This window comes from Pogoniulus pusillus, chromosome 2 (assembly GCF_015220805.1).
Source record: "Pogoniulus pusillus isolate bPogPus1 chromosome 2, bPogPus1.pri, whole genome shotgun sequence".
NCBI lineage: Eukaryota > Metazoa > Chordata > Aves > Piciformes > Lybiidae > Pogoniulus > Pogoniulus pusillus.
The window spans coordinates 15,829,477-15,844,620 of NC_087265.1; positions in this window are offsets into that span (position 1 = coordinate 15,829,477).

Consider the following 15,144-nt stretch of genomic DNA (forward strand, 5'->3'; position numbering starts at 1 on the left):
ATACAGGCTGGGCAGTGACCTGGGGCTGCTGGTAGACAAGAAGCTCAACAGGAGCCAGCAGTGTGCACTTGCAGCCCAGAAAGCCATCCGGATCCTGGGCTGCATCAGAAGTGTGGCCAGCAGGTTGAGGGAGCTGATTCTCTCCCTCTGTTGCACTCTGGTGAGACCCTACCTGCAGTACTGCATCCAGTTCTGGAGCCCCTGTTACAAGAGGGATGTGGAGATGCTGGAGCGTGTCCAGAGAAGGGCCACGAGGATGCTCAGAGGGCTGGGGCATATCTCCTATGAGGACAGACTGAAAGAGTTGGGGCTGTTCAGTCTGGAGAAGAGAAGGCTCTGAGGTGACCTTATTGTGGCTTTGCAGTATCTGAAGGGAGCCTACAGAAAAGCTGGGGAGGGACTTTTTAGGCTACCAGTGACAGGACAAGGGGGAATGGAGCAAAGCTGGGGGTGGGTAGATTCAGATTGGACTTGAGGAGGAAGTTGTTCAGCATGAGAGTGGTGAGAGCCTGGAATGGGTTGCTCAGGGAGGTGGTTGAGGCCCCATCCCTGGAGGTGTTTAAGGCCAGGCTGGATGAGGCTGTGGCCAGTCTGATCTAGGGTAGGGTGTCCCTGCCCATGGCAGGGGGGGTTGGAACTAGGTGATCCTTGTGGTCCCTTCCAACCCTGACTGTTTCTATGATTTAACACAGAACTTGCATCTAAAAGCATTTGTGACCACTGCCAGGTCTTTTGGGGACACAGCATGTCTTCCTTCAGAGCCCTGTTACCATGGGAATGGCCACTGACGCTTCCCTGCACTTCCAGGATCCCTCCACAGCTGTGATATATCTGCAGGAAGGTAAAACCTGTATTCAGACACAGGCTTCTTCTATGGTTAAACCATGTTTAAATTATATCCAACCATCCCTTCAGATCTCTTGGTATTAGGGCTTGATTTCTAAGCTTGCTTATGCCCCACATCTCACAGATGCTGCAGGAGGCATCTTTGCCAGAGACAGCTTTGCTGTCCTTCCCATGGCTCTCCAGGGTTAATTGTCCCTGTGATGGGTAGTGGAACTGATGGTCCCTGCCTGCATGGAATGATAAAGCTGCTCTTGTGACTAAAGCCAGTAAAAAGCACTGAGGATACCTGGGGATGGGCAGGGAGCTCTGCCTCAGACACTGCCTGCATGGTGCCTTTTACCAGGTTCTGGTGGGTTTTTGTTTAACAAGATGCAGGGCCTGATCCACTTTGAGCAGTATGATGACTTGCAGCAGCAGGGGATGTGGCCCTCTTATCAGTGTAGGTTAGCATCAGGTGTCCTTGACCAAGAGCTGCTTTTGACAGAGAAAGACACACAGCAACCACCACATTTCTAAGGACCTTGGGATAAGACTGTATTTCTTGGGCTGGCAGTGACCTCTGCTTTAAAAACAGTTGCATGTATTTGAGTGTGAAGTATAAATACCTGAGCTCTACCTATCTCCAAAATCAATGACAGCCATCAAAAGGCTGCTGGCATTTGAGGGACAAAAGTTTTAATGGGCTCCTCTTTGGTGGACACACAGCAGTGTCACTCCCTTGACTGGAGGACTATGCCCTTGGAGATCTGTCATAACAGACATTTCCCAGTGGGCCTGGGAAGACCTGCACGGTGTAGGGTCAGGAGGGGCAACTGCAGCATCCCCTGGGTGCACCCTGACTCCAGGCCACCTGCCCCTGATGTGAGATATCCTTGCACCTCGCAGGAACTGCTCAGGGACACTGGGAGTGAATGACACAAAGCAGTGAAGGTTAGGACTCCTCTCTGTTTTATTAACAAAGTCCCAGATTTTCTGGAAAACTCAATAAGATGCTGACTGCAGAAAACTTTTGCAGGCACAAGGAGGGAAGGAACACCTTGAAGACAGATAGATGTTGAAGTGGATCATAGAAAGCTGTTTTGCCATTGCTGTCTTTGGAGCTGAGACTATATTATACCCTCACTGGTACTCATATTATTGGGCTGAGGGCAGGTTCTCTTGGCTGCTTCCCTCCCTGCACTGTGCTGGCACCACCAGCTGCATCCCTGGCTCAGATACAGGGAAGGATCTGGCTGAGAAGCAAACTAAAGACCAAAAAACAGCTGGGTTTTTTCTCATAGAGAAAGAACAGTTATCAGAGGAGACACTTGCCTCTCAGTGCTGCTAGCACAGGTGGTGGAAGAGGTGCAGCCATGGGTGGATGGAGGTGGAGAGGGAGAGTGCTGCTACCTGGGCAGGGCTGTATCACCCCAGAACTCACCATGAGGCACCTCCATTGCTGAGAAGTCAGTGCTGGAGCAGACTTTCACCTGCTGAGGAGCTGCTGCTCAGTCTGCATTTAGGATGGCCACTAAACTCATAAGTTTAGGAGGTTGCCTTCCAATTGTGAGGCACTTCAAACCCACAAACACCTGAGTATTAGCATTCTGCCCTTTTAGGCAGCTCACCTGACACTGCTCTTCTAGTTTTATAACGCTGCCAGCAAACTGCTGCAACATGTGTGACTTGGCCAACACGTCCTCCAAAAGCCATTGAAACTGTTCTCTTTCCTTGCCTGAGGGGCCCTGGCTCCAGAGTCACTGAGTTTCCTCCCTCTGCTTCTGGAGCTCAGGCTGCTCAGATTAAATCATGCACTGAAAAATTCCATAACAGCTTCCGACCTCAATGAATAGCACAGTCAAGGCCACTACAAGGCTTTTGATTATCTACTTCATAGAATCATAGAATCAACCAGGTTGGAAGAGACCTCCAAGATCATCCAGGCCAACCTAGCACCCAGCCCTAGCCAGTCAACTAGACCATGGCACTAAGTGCCTCATCCAGGCTTTGCTTGAACACCTCCAGGGACGGTGCCTCCACCACCTCCCTGGGCAGCCCATTCCAATGCCAATCACTCTCTGTGTGAAGAACTTCCTCCTAACATCCAGCCTAGACCTACCCCGGCACAACTTGAGACTGTGTCCCCTTGTTCTATTGCTGGTTGTCTGGCAGAAGACTGACCCCCACCTGGCTACAATGTCCCTTCGGGTAGTTGTAGACAGCAATGAGGTCACCCCTGAGCCTCCTCTTCTCCAGGCTAAACAACCCCAGCTCCCTCAGCCTCTCCTCATAGGGTTTGTGTTCCAGGCCCCTCACCAGCCTTGTCACCCTTCTCTGGACATGTTCCTGGTTTTCCACCTTGTTTTGGTTTTTGCTTTTGTTTGGATTTGTTGTTGTTGTTTTGGGGGGCTGGGGTTTTGTGTGTGTGTGTGTGTGTGCGATTTCCAGTAGAGATAGGAATCCCTCAAAAGTCAGATCTATAACCAGCTGCCTGACTCAGTGCAATCATAGAATCGTTCCAATTTTAGTGTATGTGCTGCTGAAGAGAGCACTTTCCACAGACCCCTTAGGAGCAGCTGGAGCTCTTGCAGGGTCTCTGGGTCACTGGTTGAATTCTCTTGTAGTTTGACCTCCAATCTACAAGAAGCCACAGGATTGCATCTGCAGTTGTTGGCATCTAAATCACTGTAGGTGACATTGTGGAAGAACACTTTGATCCACTTTGATCCATACAAACCTAGGCTAAGCTGGAGCTGGTAACAAAATACCTTCAGGCTGGATCAAGAAAACAAGGGATGGTCTCCAGTCAAGGACAACCTACACCCAGGCTGAAACAAAGCCTCAGACCATCAAAGAGATGATAGCAGGAGAATAAAGGCTGGGACTGGAGCCTTGAGGCACTCAGAGAGGAGACAAGGGGAAGTGAGTCAATGCTGATGACCCAGCGAGGTGGGGTGATGAAGAGATGAAGGAAGGCAGTTGCTGTCAGCTCCAGGTATCAAAAGGACATCCCATAAGAGTGAGTGGTCAGTAGCCATGGAAGGAGACAGGATGAGGACTGTAGATCCATGTCACTTGCGCTCTGCATTACTGAGAGGGATTCCGATCAGACCCTGGGCACACACACGTTGGTGCCTTGATGATGGGCAGATGCCTGTTTTCTGGTTGTGAGTATGTGGGTACAAAGGCAGGAGTGAAACTGGGCGTGGTTTTAAAAGAAATTCTTCTTCACCTTCTCCAAAATCTCATCTTTAGACCTGCTCTGTCATCATTAACCAATGTGTATTTCCTATGACCTCTTCAGCAGACGGACCCTTTACGGCAATCATTTTCTATCCCTACCCTAGTTCTGTGCATCTGCTTGGTTGCATTAAAACACTTCCCTTTTCCCCCTTCTTTCCCTTTCCCCCCCTTCTTTCCTTTCCCCCCCTCTTCTTTCCCCTCCCCTCCTCTTTCCCCTCCCCACTCTTGCTTCCCTTCCCCCCCTTCTTTCCCCTCCCCCCTCTTGCTTCCCTTCCCCCCTCTTCTTTCCCTCCCCCCTTTCTTTCTCTTCCCCCTTTTTCTTTCCCTTCCCCCCCTTATTTCCCTCCCCCCACCTTCTTTCCCTTTTTCTTTCCCCCCATGAGCTCTAAGAGTTGGCACCTTTCATGTCTTCCTCAGCGTGTGTCATTCAGGCAATCTTTGTGTCCTCTGGACAGCTAATTAGATTTCACGTTCCTAAGTGCTACCAGAGAGAACTGCTGTACTAAAATGATTCATATTAAAGACAGAGTTTTGGCTGAGAAGTTCCCCTTATTAAAACACATTTCTTTCAACTAAAAGGTGATAGTTTGTGATTGCTCCCCACTCTCCACTGCTAAGCTGGGATAGCACCCGCTGTGCCACTCCAAGGACCTCCACCAAGAGCCACCTCCCCATATTGTCATGTTATTTACTGTTTAATTCCATATAAGCAGCTAGGAACCTTCTTGAGGAGCCTCTCTCTCCACTTCTGTAGATAGTATCACAATATGGGTTTTCTTCAGGAATTTCCCATGGATTCTAGGCCATGCTGAACACTAGCACCAATTGTACAACACGGTTTGTGCTTACATTTGATGGACTAAAACCACCTAATTTTACTCTGCTAAGGTTAGAAAAGACAGAATAACAAACCTGCAGGCAAAAGAAAACAAGTGAAAAGAGACTATTGAAAGGCATCTCTGAGGATTAGACATAAATCTGACTGCTCAACACTACCAAGTAGATTATGTCACTTTGGTTTGTTCTGTTTATTCATAATAAAATTAACTATACTGTTTCATGTAATAATCCCAGTGATTTATACTGCTTGTACCAGGTGTCATGAGCTCAATGCTGCTGGATGGAGTCAGCCTCCTTTTCAGTGGTGCTGCCTCCCTTCTGTTTTTTTTTTGTTACAAAAAGTCCCTTCCAAAGGGATGTTTACAAACCATGATCAAGTTCCTTACCCTTGTTGTGTGATAAATGAAAGCAGATGTTTGGCAGGCTTCATCTCATTCATCTCCAATGTTTATAGAAAGTGGGATCTCACTGGCACAGCCCAGGGAGTCTAGAACACTGTGCATCCTAGCCTAAACAAATGTTTAGATGAGGTCAGCATCTAAACCAACAATGACATTGTCCACCTATTTCACACTACTGTGTGTAATTTTCACATCTTTAATCCATCTAGAATCTTCAAGGCTGCACATTACTTTTGCAGTGAGCAACTTGAACCTATACCACACAAGTTTTGGTTTAAGTGTTCTGTGATAATACAGTTGTTTAGCTGATGTTTTATTAACAGACACTTCAGGAATGGCTTATTCTGTTTCCTGGTCAGGGGCAGCCTGGAACAAGCCCAGGTTGTATTTCAGCATTGGAGGAACCCGAATCACAGGTGACAGAACACTGGAATAGGCTGCCCAGGGGGATTGTGGCATCTCCTTCTCTGTAGATATTCAAAACCCATCTGGATGCATTCCTGTGCAATCCATTCTAGGTGATCCTACTCTGTCAGGAGGGTTGGACTAGATAATCTTTTGAGCTCCCTTCCAATTCCTAACATTCTGTGATTCTGTGACCCACCAAAGTTGTGTTCTGACAGAGTGATGTCCCATTTACATGAACATATGCAGAGGCTGGGTAGTAACTTTATGCTGCCTTGGCTCTAGAGACAGCAACAAAGAGGGTTGTACAGAAGATGGTTTGTGCATTAGGTTTATTAATCTTGCTTAATTGATTGCCAGTTTATCTGTGGTGGTTGGTAAGCTGGAAGATGCTGATGGGATGTCTGTCTCAGGACATACTTATTTCTGTCACTTCTTTCTTGAGCTGACACTAAATATTGGTTAATTGGCACTGATTGATTAAAGCAGAACAGAGGAAAACACCCTCTGAAAGGCTGAGACTTGTCTCTGCTTTGAAATACAGCAGTGCTTCCAGCCTGAAATAAAATCCTGCTGAAGACAACAGTTTCTGCCTTTGATTGTATCCTCAAGTTTTATTGTTCCTCTAGTCCAGTGGTTCAGCCATCAAACCTAAATGAGACATGAGCTAGGTATTTTTTACAGCTCGTGGTAGTGAATAATGTGCATCTGAACTGCTGCTGACCTTGCCTAACTACATAATGGGAAAAGTTAAAGCAATGGTCCCCAGGAGGGTTTTACAGTGAGGTTAGCTATGAAAACAAACTGACAAGCTTTGGTTTGGGAGTGAGGATGTGTCCAGTTTATGCTTTGGTCACTAGGATCAGATAAGACTGAGGATATTCATTATGGTTTGTGTCCTCAGACTGCCATCCCATCCTGCTCTGAGAAGTCTTTATGAACAGCACTGGGGTAGCTTTGTTATGAGATGGTTTCTGTATCAGAGGTTTGAAACTGATACTGATATGTCTTTAAAAAAGGGGAAACGAGAGTGTCTTAAAGCCCTGCAAGTACAACTGCCCTGGGTTGTGTGGGCACAAGCTTAGGACATCTAGTTTGTATTGATGTCACTAAGGTTATTGTAGAGACGACTCAAATGGACGACACAATGCTGCTGTGGGAATATAGAGGGTCTGACTCTTCTTCCACCTACATCACTTGTACACCTGTGTGACTTCATCAGTTTTGTCAAACAATTATTTGGTTTATCCCTGTATGCAGAAGAGGAAAATGAAGTAGCAGACTTTAGTAGTGCCTGTCCCACCTTGAAAGAGATAGTCCCTCCCTGGTCTAACTCTATGGCTGTTAAGAGGCAGACTATACAGACTGGCCTGAGATTTGTTCAAAAATCTGTCAACTCTTCATGATGGGAAGTCAGTTTCTGCCTTAGTTTCCTCACCTGTGCTTGTTTCCTAATGGTGATGCAACATTCACACGTGGAAGGTGGATTCCCCCTGTATGCCATCATGTGAAGTTAATACACATTATGTAACTTGCATCACAGGACTTGTAGAGATGAGAGGTGACACCTTGGCTAAGAAAGGGACCTGGGATGCTGGTGGAAGTGGAAGTATCGAGGAAAGAAATGCATTTACAAGTCTCTATCTGCCTCACCTTACTTTACCTTGCAGGGAACTTGGGACGCTTTATTCTTACACTTAGGAACTGCTGAGCAAGTGTAATAAAAAAAGAGTCTTAAACTGGGCTTATAAATGTTAAGGGAATAACTTGTTATTAGATTAATTGTACAAATTACTGTCATTGCCAAACTTCTTTTATGTAGGGATGTTCCAGTTGGGAATAATTACAGTCAGACCATATGTAGTTAAGACAAGAAAACCACACTCCCTTTTCCAGTTTATCTTCTTCTTGCTTATGAATTTGTTGTGTGAACCATTTAATTAGAGCACTTTCATAAGAAAAGCCTCATTTGTTGGAAGAGAGCTTTGAAGTAAAGACCAAATACAATAATAGTAATGCTCACTGTTTTGCCTTATACTGAATTTTACAAGTCAGAGTGTTTGTGAAGGACTAGTGGTCACGTAAGCTGTAAACTGTGCTTCTGCCAAGCTATAAAAGACATCTCTGAGCGACTACCAAAAGGCATTTTGGCTACATGAAGGGTCTTAAGATGCTTTCCTTTTGAGGCATTCAAACTGTCCCTCAAGTGTTTAAAGGGAAAGAAAAGTCTCTGTAATGGATTTCTTCATGCTTTGTGCTGTCCTACAACAGATAAACATCCCAAGGTGGAGCATGTCAAATCCTTCTACATGCTCAAATGTGTCTAATTATTATCCTGGAATAATATCATTTTTGAGGAGTTTACATTGGGGAGTATGCGGCTTCTTGTCACTGTTGCTTTGACAAGTTCCAATTATGATAGTGCCTTTCCTCCAGTGTTAAAAATAACCACCTTTCAGATGGCTTTTTCTTTGAAGTCTCAATGGGGCAAGAAGAGTGCAAGCAGCAGAGTGGCATGTAGCCCCTTTACCATGAGTCTTCAGAAGCCACTAGGCTCTGGAAATCCTCTAAGTGTTTAGACATTACCTGTGTGGAAGGGGACTGTGTGGCACAGTTAAACTTGTGTCAGAACTATAGGGTCCCCTGGACAGCTGGATTCCATAGACTTGGTGAGAAGAGACCTCTGGATGTCTCTAATTTCTACCCCAAAACAGGGCTGGAACCTACATTGAATTGAGTCAACCATAGATCTCTCTGCTTGATTCTCGAACACCTTCAAGGATGGAGACACCACTGCCTATCTGGCAACCAGTTCCAGCATTTCAGTCTTCTGGTGAAGAAGTTTTTCAATCTAACTCCCAAGTCACAGCTTGTGTCAATTTCCTTGATCACTGTTCCTGCTGAGAAGGGTTTGGCTCCATCATCTTTTTCAGCTGTATTTGCATAATTTGTGGGCTGCTGCTATACCCAGTCTTAACTTCATCATCATCAGACTCCGCAAGCTTGAAGTCCTTAAACCCTCCTCACAGAAGAAGTGCTCTAGGCCCTGGGTGTTCTAGCAGTCCAGCAGGTGCAGGATCTCATCCAGCTTCTCCACCACCTTTTTCAATGGGGGGCTCAAACAGGTGCAACCTATAGCAGTAGGGATGATAACTTGCCTTGATCTCCTGCATTATGAGGAGTGGTTTGTCTCGTTTGTGGTGAGAGGGAGCTGAGGAAGGCACAAAAATGATCCTGTGAAGAAAGCGTGAGAGTGTTGAGGTAGTTCAGCATGGAGAAGAGGCACCTTTGGGAAGCCCTCGTTGCAACCTTTCAATACTTTGAAGAAAGGTAAGAAAGGTGGAGCAAATCACTTTATCAAGGCTTGTTGCGACAGCACAAAGTGTAATGGTTTTAAATTAAAAGAGGGGAGATTTAGGCTAGAGGTAAGGAAGAAATGTTTTACATTAAGGGTGGTGAAACACTGCCACAGGTTGCACAGAGAGATGGGAGATGTCCCATCCCTAGTCATATTGGATGGAGCTCTGAGCAGCCTGCTCTGGTTGAAAATGTTCTTGCTTACTGTTGGGAGGTTGGACTAGATGACTTCTAAAGGTCCCTTCCAACTCAAAATACACTATGATTCTATTCAAAATGTCTTTCCTTGTACCCATAGGTCCTTCTCAGTAGAACTGCTCTTCCACCAGTTGCTTCCCAGCCTGATCTGGTTCTTTGGGTTATTCCAGCTTAATGCATTACTTCACATCTCCATTCAACTAAGTGAGATTGTTGGCCTCAAGTTTCCCAGAGTCTTGCTGGACTGAAGTATGGGTTCTTGGCATGCCAACAGCCCCACCTGTTTGGTGTTATCTGCAGATCTGCAGAGAGAGTCTTCTAGCTCTTGTTTAGTCTTTTCACACTCCCTTTCCATGAGGAGAGAGGATACAGCCTTAGTCCATGGAATCTATGAACTAGGCATCTTCTGGCCCCTCTTCCTACCCTTTAACACACCCACCTCTCTGGCAAAGCTGGTTTAAGCAGTTCCTGCTGCAGCCTGGGCCCTGGCTGCTCCATCTCTCCCTTTCCATTCCCTGATTGTGCTGACAGCAGCGCTTGAGGCAGAGTGGCAAACCAGGCTGGTGGGTGGAAGTGGGATACACGCAGCCATCACAGATATTTTTGTCCTGGCTACAATTGCAAAGCTTTCTCAGACAGCTCAGCTGCGAGCAGAGCTGGGATGTTTTCAGCTCTGTGATGATGCTTCACCTCTGGCTGCTACTCCCAGTAAAGCATGGGGCGATGATGGTCCCCCTTGCTCTGCTACCCTGGTGTGTGTGAGGATGTGATGCATTTATGCCCCTCCTGCCAGTGTAGCTAAGGCTGCTGGGAGCAGGTAGCACATGGAGTGACTGCAGGCAGAGGGATCATAACTACCTCCCCAGCATGTGCTAGGCACAGCTGTTTGTGGGGTCAGTGTCAGCTGCTGGCCAAAAAGCATGTGCTGCTTTCCTTCTAGCACTGTTGGCTCCCGAGGCCTCTCTCGTCACAATGTAAACACAGCTACTGTGTGTGCTCCCCTGGAGTGACTACTGGTCCCCCTAAATGCAGCCTGTAGCTCACAGTCAGACAGCCAATACCTGTATAATGAGTACTTAAAAAGCTCTTCTTTTGTCATCCAATCATTGATGACTCAGGTCCAGCCAGCATGGGTTTAGGCAGGGCAGATCCTGCCTTTCTAACCTGATCTCCTTCTATGATCAGGTGACCCGCTTGGTGGATGTGGGGAGGCCTGTGGATGTGGTCTATCTGGACTTCAGCAAGGCCTTTGACACTGTCCCCCACAGCAAACTGCTGGCTAAGCTCTCAGCCCATGGCTTGGATGGCAACACTCTGTGCTGGGTTAGGAACTGGCTGGAGGGCCAGACCCAGAGAGTGGTGGTGAATGGTGCCACATCCAGCTGGCGGCCAGTCACTAGTGGTGTCCCTCAGGGATCTGTGCTGGGGCCCATCCTCTTTAACATCTTCATAGATGATCTGGATGAGGGCATGGAGTCAGTCATCAGCAAGTTTGCAGATGACACCAAGCTGGGGGCAGATGTGGCTGAGTTGGAAGGCAGAAGGGCTCTGCAGTGGGACCTTGACCACCTGGACAGATGGGCAGAGTCCAGTGGGATGGGGTTCAATAGCTCCAAGTGCAGGGTGCTGCACTTTGGCCACAACAACCCCATGCAGAGATACAGGCTGGGGTCGGAGTGGCTGGAGAGCAGCCAGACAGAGAGGGATCTGGGGGTGCTGATTGATACCCGCCTGAACATGAGCCAGCAGTGTGCCCAGGTGGCCAAGAGAGCCAGTGGCACCCTGGCCTGCATCAGGAATGGTGTGGTCAGCAGGAGCAGGGAGGTCATTCTGCCCCTGTACTCTGCACTGGTCAGACCACACCTTGAGTCCTGTGTTCAGTTCTGGGCCCCCCAGTTTAGAAGGGACATTGAGATGCTTGAGCGTGTCCAGAGAAGGGCGACGAGGCTGGTGAGAGGCCTCGAGCACAGCCCTACGAGGAGAGGGTGAGGGAGCTGGGATTGTTTAGCCTGGAGAAGAGGAGGCTCAGGGGTGACCTTATTGCTGTCTACAACTACCTGAGGGGTGGTTGTGGCCAGGGGGAGGTTGCTCTCTTCTCTCAGGTGGCCAGCGCCAGAACAAGAGGACACAGCCTCAGGCTGTGCCAGGGGAGATTTAGGCTGGAGGTGAGGAGAAAGTTCTTCACTGAGAGAGTGATTGGACACTGGAATGGGCTGCCTGGGGAGGTGGTGGAGTCGCCGTCCCTGGAGCTGTTCAAGGCAGGATTGGACGTGGCACTTGGTGCCATGGTCTAGCCTTGAGCTCTGTGGTAAAGGGTTGGACTTGATGATCTGTGAGGTCTCTCCCAACCCTGATGATACTGTGATACGGTGTGATACTGTGATATATATGTATTTGTTTTTGTAACAAAATGACTTTAAAAGAAATGTTCACCTGGAAGAAAAAAAAAAAAACCCAAACCATATTGATGCTGCTGATAAAATCAGGACAGTCAAAATGATCGATATAGGACAGTAAAAATGATTGATATGACATTGGGGAAAGCTCACAAATGAGGCTTGATTTCTGTGGCAAAAAGACCTCGTGGATTCATCAGTGTTTAGCTGTGCCTGGAAATTCAGTGGTAGCTGGAAATTTGATGGTGACCTCTGATAAGGGAGAAAATGGTGAGGGTTCTAATGACTGACTTGAATAAGAAAATAAATAAGCCAGTCAGTGTGGTATTCTTCCCCGTATTTGTTCTGCTATTAAGTTCAGTTAATGCAACTCTCATTTTGTCATGAGGTTTGTGTTGACAGCACATCATGTCATAGGAGCCCTGATGGCAGTTTGACTGTTGGGGAAGGGGACATATCTCAGACACACAAGGTGTAACATGGAGGTGACTGCAATAGGAAGGCATTTGCAAGCCTTTGGCAAAGCAACGTCAGAGATAGTAAAGACCAAAAGGGTCCCAGTGAGCATCTTTGTTTTCCTCTGTCAAACTGGCCACAGGATGTAAATGAATTCCTTTCTATCCACTTTTTTTTATTTTTCCTTTTCTCCAAGGGGAAAAAAAAAATCACTTTTATTTACATCTAGAAAATGAGGCTGGGGAAAGGGGGCTTTAATCACAAACTCTGGGTTAACCACAAACTCATGGTTGATTACTTTCCTTGCTAAATTGTGCAGTCTGATCTTAGTCTGGGTTTACTAATTTGGAGTGCTTATTTACTGGCTCTGGTATCTTTGCTTTAAGGTTTAGGAGCATTTGTTATGAAATGTTGATTTCCCATGTGAGTATTTATAGACTATGTTTGAGTCACCTGCTAATCTTCCTCTGGGTAAAAGCAAGTAAGCTCTTTTCTTCTTTCACTGCAAGCCACATTTTTAAGACCTTCTTCATCCTCAGTTTTTCCAGTTCAGTGTCCTTGTTCTTGGTTCTAACAGCAAGACTACCTTCATACTCCTAGTAGGGGGTGTTGCCTTGAACTGTTGGCTATCAGCTGTACTCCAAGGTGCAATGGAAACCCGTGTAGGCTGGTTCTCATCCAAAAAGTGGACCTGCATGAGATAGCTGAGGAAACCTTGGGAGTCAGTGGGCTGCCTGGGAGAGCTTGCACTTGTCACTAGAAGCTGTCTCAAGCCCTGTCAGAGGCACAACAGTATTTGTACGTCTTTTAGTATAATGAGTGCTACATAACAGCTGCTCCTGTCTTCATTCAGAACATCACAGTTGATTAAAACCTTGAGTTTTCAATCCTTTTGAGTTTCTGGTCCACTCAGCATTTTCCAGGGAAGGTAGAGCAAACTAACTGGTCACAGTACAGCCACTTCTCTTGGTGATCTTGCAGAGCCCACTTAAATAGAGTTCCCCCCAGGATCCCCAAGCCAGAGGCTGGCAACCTGTGAGCTAAAATATACATAGAAGGGCAAGACAAAAGGCACTGTGTGGAATCTTCTTTTTCCTTAAAGCATATTTAGTGCTTGGGTAACCATACCAGTAAGTCTTCTCAAGTCTCTGCAGCTCTTTTCAGATCCCTGCAGTTCATCCAGACATGCTGTAAATCCATGACCCATGTATCAGGAGGGAGTTGGAATAATCCCTGAGTAGCCTTGACTAATGTCATGATGAGCTAATAGCAGCTTTTGGAAGCCCTTCAATACAGTATAATTTTCAGTCTTGATCCTTTAAGTTTGATTTTGGGCTTCACCAGCACAAAAGTGCTTATCTGAGGTAGAAGCTCCTGTTAGACTTCTCAGAGGCAATTCAGATGTTTGTGGTGGAATTCATAAAGGTGTAGAGATGGAATTAAATGCTTAATTACTTTTACTGATCTGAGCATTTACTTACCCATGTCTGCAGAGTTAGAATGCTCCCATGCTCACACCCCTTTAGTCCTTCAACTAATGGAAATACCTTTCTTTTTCTAGAGGAGAACAGGAACAGAATATGTGATTGCATCTCAAGCACTTCAGTGCAAAGTCTACTAGATTGGTTCTAAGTGCTGAGAAGCTGATTTAGACCTCTTGACTCTCCAGCAAGGCAGCTGAAAGGCATACATGTTTGCCACTCAGTGTTTAGCTAAAGGGATTATGCTGATCAGTGAAGCAGCAGAATGAACTTTTTGGGCAACAACAACTTAAACCAAAGGTGCAGATACTAATACTTGAAGGTTTTGTTTTCAGATTTTTGTATGTGTGCATTTTTTGTTGTGTTTTTAATCAAAAGAAATTACATACTTTAAATTGGTGCTCTTCCTTAGGCCAGCTTCAGTTCATTGGCATGACACTTTTGTGCCCAGGCACAAATGTCCACAGGGGAAAAAAAAAGTATCCTGAGATACTTTCACAGCATTACCTCTGGTAGAAAAAATAAGAAAAACACTCCAACTCAATCCCTCTTTAATCATATGAGCAAAACATTTTGCTGTGTCCATTGAACAAGCATTGAAAAGGAGCAATAAAAAGCAATCAGCACAGTGGGGAGAAAGAAATTAATTTCATCTGGGAGGGAGGAGGACAGCAAAGGGAGGTTTGGATGGGAAAGCTGCAGAGGAGAAGACTTCTTCATTGAGGGAGTATTTTAGGGGGAAGAGGAAGAGCAGATGCTGGGCAAGCAAGAGAGCCGAAGAGCAGAGGAGGACTTGGTTCGTGTGGTGAGATGGATTCTGGAGATCAGATGCATTGCAACATCAAATATCTGGTGTTGTAATACAGACTTCCACACCAGGAAAGAACAGGAGTTAGACTAGAAGAGGGTTGAGATTTCTTTCAGGAGAAGTACACAAAGAAGTCCTTCCCCCCCCACCCCCCTCCATCAGATGTGGCCAGCAAAGGGATGGGAGGGACAGGAAGAGTTAGAAGATGGAGCTGCTGGCAGACTCTCTGTAAAATTAGTTAGCAGATCTTACCTTATTTTCTATGTTCAGCAACAGGTCAGAGAGGAAATGGACTGGATTATCTTAATGCAATTTTCCCTCCAAGATATTTGCTTTCTAGAATCATAGTGAAGAAAATATTGACATGCCAGCCTTGATGAGAACCTTTGTTTTGTATTATGTGGTCATTTACTCATACATTGGTCTTCATATTTCTCCAGTTGGTGCAGTAAACTACTCACAATGTGGAAGGATATTTACTACTTAGAGAACTCCTTGGACATCTCAGCATACATGGTCTTGTTTCCATGTCCAAGAGCTTAATCAAGGTCTGAGCAGCTGCTGCTCAGTTGTTGTGTGATCAGAGCTAAATGATTTTAAGAGTATGAAAGAGTGACAAGATAACTCCAGATATTTTGCTTTGAAAGAACCAGGCATTTGTCCAGTTGTGGAGTAACAGAGGGAAGAGAAACTACCCTAAAGGCACATTTATTTGTGCTGCTTCTTAGTTTGAA